At 43.5% G+C, this 5,922-nt stretch overlaps 1 protein-coding gene across 5 annotated transcripts in view; it reads right to left on the reverse strand.

The window, feature by feature from the left end:
* Nucleotides 1-710: 710 nt before the first annotated feature.
* The window catches only part of LOC100744200, a 213,429-nt gene continuing 208,217 nt past the window's right edge, over nucleotides 711-5,922 (reverse strand). For all 5 annotated transcript variants that reach the window (XM_033318724.1, XM_012380831.3, XM_012380830.3 and 2 more), the window contains one exon: nucleotides 711-5,922. The gene's annotated coding sequence lies outside the window, so the exon portion shown is untranslated.

Genomic DNA, 5,922 nt, shown 5'->3' on the forward strand with positions numbered 1-5,922 from the left:
TCTCTCTCTGCGTGTGTGTGCGTGTGTGTGTGTGTGTGTGACATGTCTTCGACGAGGAATAGTTCTTAAATAATTAGCAACAAGGTGTTCTCTTCCGTTCTTTCGAATCATTGCTCGTCATCATTTCGGTCGCAATTCGTGTCGTTGGATGATCGAAAGCGCACCGGAGACCGAGAACGTCTCGCGAGCTTCGCGCATCGCTAAACAAGAATTCGACGCATCTTTTGGCACACGCTATTTCGCGCGAACAAGCGCGCTTGCCTCGCTGAATGTGACACGATGAACCTCGACCTCTTTCCTTTCTATCTTCCATTCCTTCTTTCACTCGTTCGTCTCTTCCTATCCGCTCGCAGACCAATTTTAGGTCGATCACCGATATCTAGCGTTTGGTACGCGGCTCCTCCGCGCCGAATCGTCTCCGCTTTGCGCCACTTTGCGCACGATCGTCTCTTCCTCTCGCCAGTCTTCCCTACGGGTGCATGAACAATCGCCATACAGCGAGCTACATACGAGAACGTGTACTAGACCGTTACGATTAATGTAAATATATTGTCGGATATATCAGAAACCAGTGTTCTTCCTCTTCCGTAACATGTTTGTGGCTAGCGGCCGGATTCTGCACGATCGCGCGGGATTAAATGCAGTTGGTAAAACAGCTTTGATCTTCTCGGCCCACTCGAACGTATCAGCTTGTTTTTTCTTTCTTTCTCTTTTTTCTCTTGTTCTTGAGCAACGATATATGTACGACAGCATGGAGATGTATTTTTGATGGAAAATGTATCTGTTTACGAGCGTGTTCGACGGTCCAACCGCGGGCGGCGTGGAAATCGCGTTCCACGCGATCATCGTGTTGCTTCGAGTTTGTGCAACATCCGAGCAACGCTAAACGATACTTCTTCTGGGTTCAATCGTGTTTCGTATTTGAACGTACGTTATATCTCATCGACTATGTCTTTAAGAATTAGATTTCTCGCAACAGACGCGTGTATTGTATGAAATAACGCTTCTGGTGCAAAAGATAAACTCTCGTTCGTTTAGATCTCGTGGCGGGATCTTTGATACGCAGAATGGAAGAAAAAGAAAAAGACATTATTTTTGTATACTATTGAAAATTTTCATACGATAAACTAGAGAAGATATGGATTAAAATACAGCATAGACCAAAAGCTCGTTCGCGGTTCTGTAAGGGAAATTCGGAAAATCGCCCGCGGTTGCAGAGTCGATAAACTTAATTCACCTGCACGTAGTAACCAATGTAGTTAAATTAGAAGAATCAGTAGACGACGTACATGCTCGCACAAAGCGGGACCCGACAAAAATAATGAAATTATATTAGTCGATTTTGGATTTTAAATATTACGCGCTCCTCTGCAGTTGCAAGCATTCTCAAATTATAATTCTTCCATTTTATATTTAGCGAAATTTCGGTCTTCGAAATTGCCTTCCTCGCTTACGAACCTCGTCATTCGACGAAATGGTCGCGACCAGTCGTCAGAGTGGAATAGCTTGTTTTGCAAAATTCAAGATACAAAGTGACGGCTTAATCTCCATGCGAACCACAAACATTTTACACTTCGTGTCTGAAGATTATGTTCTCAGGCCAACAGTTCCGCCGATCGTTTTCTCGTTTCACCTTTCGTCTAGCTACGTATTTACAGGACTAGAGTCTTATTTAAAATCTGCTGGTGTCTGCTCGGTCGCGGTTCCAATTGCCCTTTGGCGATTAAAAGCCGAATATCGAGTCGAACGATGGTTCCGACCGCAAGTTCCGGCCAATCGAGAGAACGTGCTGTTGGTCTGGCGAAGCTAAAACTTAGGCGATCGGTCGAGCTAATTTCTTAGCAGCTTCCAGCTGATCGCGGCCACCGAGCAGACAGGCGAATCGTGAGCGACTCGTATGCGTTATCTTAAGTCTAGAATCTTAAAGACTATACGTGTAATTAGAGCCCACGATAATTTCCTACTCGAAGTAGTCGTCCAACCATGTGTCCTCGATTTAATTTTTCATCAAAGCACTAATCCACGAAGCACCATCGAAGGAATTTTTCAACGAATCCTAGAAGTCTCTTTTTCTCGATTAATTTCACCTAAGCGTTATTTGTGTGCATGTGTGGTGTATTATCGTGGGCAAAGATAGCGCTAGATCTTATCAAGATGGTGAAATTCGTTAATTTATCTAAAATGTGACAAACAAAAGAGTTTGAAACGTTCTTCCTCCATCGTTCGACTATCTTTATAGACCTTTGCTGATGTTCATTCTTCTTTTCCTCTCCTTTGTTTTTCTTCATCAGAGAAAACTGCCTTTTAATCTAATTTCTGAGCACGTTTCGTTCGCGTCGTGCTTTTTCGCAGACGCTTGTTCGACGATGACGCGCGAGTCATATCGGCGCAACGACTCGATTATTATTCTTACACACGTAAGAACGTTTATTGTACCGATGATGAAACAAACGGGGAACAATATTCTTTTATCGTCGCGGAACGTTCAACTATTCTAAGTAAATCACGAATGCACCGTGTAAAATCGATTTCTCATCTTCGACGCAACTTGCTGCAGCAACAGTGGAATGACATTTATAAGTTTACATACAGTCGAATAGCAGTCGATGTTTCTTTGCGAATGTATAAGCATGGGTTTCCTTCGATTTCTCGAAATCTCTTTTTTTTTTCCTAATCTCGCGCAACTTTCCCGCCGCTCTTTTTCGAAAGCACATGGCCAGTCTAGTGGTCGCAACGAAGAACGGATCAATTCGTTGCGAATGATTCCTCGGGGTCCATTGATTGTCGTATCTAAAGTTCTGATGGGGAAACGTTGAGTACATTCGACAGTATCACGTCCATCGTACTTCGAATTCTTTAACACTAGAACAACCCACGATCAAATATGAGACCTGTACCAAAGGAGCGAAAGTAACAGATATAGAAAATTGTACATAATTGGAGGCAAAAGGCCACTTTGTCCACACATTTTACAAAGAATCACTGGAAATTCCAAAACTACTGCTTCGCCAATATACAGAATTATTTCTAAAGGATCGTAAATTGGTCATTTTCTTCTCTGGGAATTCTAGTGTTAAAATCGTTCGACTCGAACAGAAGAGTAATTCGTTTCGACATTGTATCTGGCTTCTCGACAATTTTGCGATCTTTCTGCGAACATATCCCAGTTTCCCGTATTCTTGTCTCGGCGTGCAATCGAACACGAAAACAAGCTGATTCAGATATTCGTCCGGTAGATTGTCAGTGAGCATGAACATTTAAACCGCTCGATTCTTCGTCTTCGTAGCGACGCGGAAATTTACCAACGATCCATTAATACTGGCTTTAGAAACTTAAACTACACGGTTGAATTCTTATTCGCCATCGTCTTCAAGAAGCGTCACAAGCGATTACAAATGAAAGGTTTCGCACTGATCGGATCAGCCGATTATCCGAATCATCGCCGTGAAATTCAACGAGGAAAGCGAGGGATATCCGAAGCGATTCTACGTACAGCGTTACGCAAACATCGTGGAATTGTTCGTTAAAAATTACAAACAGAACGAAGGCAAGGTTTATGCGTTGTACGCTTAAGTCCAAAGCCAAAAGCCACGTCTCCGCCGAAGCAACACAACGAGGAACCTCCTGTTGTTGCCTGTTGTTGCTGCGTGTTCCAACGAACGTCAACTGGTAGAATCACGTTGTCCACACGTTTTGCTACGCGTTTCTTATTTTCCTCTGATCTTTGGAAATGGGCAACAAGCAGCAACTTTCGTTACTGACAGAGACATTGGACAACGAGCGCCACATCTTCCACAAACATAGATCGACAGGTCCTCGTCGTTGCTTCAGCGAAGACGCAGCCGAAGGGTCAACGCGTCGATGTTTTGCATTTCGTCTCGGCTAACGACAGGCGATCGATTTCAACGAAATCCTATCCATTCGCGATCTCAATTCCTGTTCTTGAAGACCGCCGTTTCGAAGCTTCCGCAGACTTTCGCGCAGAGAATGGCCGACTCGGTCTCTCGCTTGGCTCGAAACGAGAGTCTTGCGAGAGAGGAATCTTTCGAAATATCGCGCGAGTTCCTTCCGATCGATAGGGCCAGCTTAACCCTTTCACAATGTAAACGTCGACAAGCTGGCAGATACAGTTTTCGGCATACGAGATACAGTTTCGTATCTTAACTCTGTGTACTTTGACGATATCGAAGACAGAAATGTGAAAATTGCTTTTCGTATCGTTTGCGTCGATACAGTACGCTTTGTAAATAAATTTACAAATCTTAGGTACAATTTTTTCTTGGTAAAATCTTGAGTTCCAAAAAGTTTCGCTGTAAAAGCGTAACAATGAAAAATCCTCGGGACGCGTTAACATCGGTCAGAAGCCGAACACGCGCTTTGCTTAACGTTAATTATCTAATGAAAAAGCTGTCTAGGTTTGAAATTTGGGACTCTTCGTTGTGTTCTTACACTGCGAAAGAATTAAACTTGGACGATCGATGAACGCAGATTACTCTAAATACAGGGAATCTGACTTTTGCGTGTCGCGCTGTCGAGTAGTCGGAATTTCTTGTTTGTCCCATTTATTCGTCTACCTTCCACGTTCGAAGAGCCAGCGACGTAACTCGAAAAAAATTACTTTTCCAAGCGAACAAGAGACAAAGAGGTCCGCGTTAGTATCTCGTATGACATGATCGTGTTTCTTAAATTTATACGGTGTCCAATCACGCGAGGTTTAACAAATTACGTCTCACCAAGAGACACGACGCTACAAAGCGTTCCAGCTACAGAGATGTTGGCAACGACGTAGCACGCCTTGCGCCTCGACAAATTGTTAATCGTCTCGCTTTTTCAAAGAAGGTAGACGCATCTTGTGGGTCAGATTTTGATAAGAATCTTCGCAATTCGATACGCTTCTCCTTCGCGTAAAGACCACAGATGAGAAACATGATAAGTCTGTTATAGAAGAGAAATTTTTTAATTCAATACGTTGTCGATCAATTTCATATTTGATTCTAGAATGAAATACGACTTTTTCTTATCTTCCCGAGCATTTAAAAAATAACCTCGGTTACGCAGATTGATATCAAGCAAGTTCAACTAGTATTCTCTAAGATTTGTGTTCTATCTTCGAAAGACTTGCGTCTTCGAATCTCATAGGCTGTCTCTTTTTCAATTGTTTCGTATGGTCAAGCGACGCAACAGGAAAGTAAGAAAGATTGAAGAGCGCTTGTAGAAAACACTGCGAGTGGCAAGAAACAAGTTTTTCAAAGAGGAAAAGAAACTTTATGCACTAATTTCATCGAAATTTTACCTGCTCCTCCTCTCAGTTGTAAAGCAAACTCAATTTCATCGATTGAATAACTGACATACACCAAGAAACAATGAATCAATTTGCTCTTAAACTGCACACTGTAGTGTTTTCATTAGTACGGGCAACGTATTCCACTAAAAAGTCAAGACTCTCGAATCTTTGCCACTTACAAGCGTCCTTCGAATCGACTCATCATGTTTCCCCTCGTGGTCTTCACGATGCGACAGAAATAGCAGCGCTGTGCTGGCTCGAACCGAAAGAAACGAAAGGGAGAAAAAAGAAAAAGAAGGAAGACGGGCCGATCTACGAGACATAAAACGAACGAACTAGTAGCAGTTTGAAAGCGACTACGGTTGGACAAATTGTCGTTGTCTCGGCTATCACGCCGGCAGCGTGAATTATCCAGCAATTTGGGCTGGCGGGGCGATGCCGATGGTCGAACGTTTGCCAATAACGTGAACGTTTGCGAATTAACTTAGCTCGTCCGGCCGTCTACTCCGTTTTAATTCACACAGCCGCGGAGTCTGATATCGCCGAACCCCTTGCTCGCGACAGAGATCTGACTGCCAAGAACGGCCGTGGTAATTGCGCGCGATCATCGTCACGGCGTGGCAGCCAGATCTGGCTGG

This window comes from Bombus impatiens, unplaced genomic scaffold, assembly GCF_000188095.3.
Source record: "Bombus impatiens unplaced genomic scaffold, BIMP_2.2 scf_0109, whole genome shotgun sequence".
NCBI classification, from domain to species: Eukaryota; Metazoa; Arthropoda; class Insecta; order Hymenoptera; family Apidae; genus Bombus; species Bombus impatiens.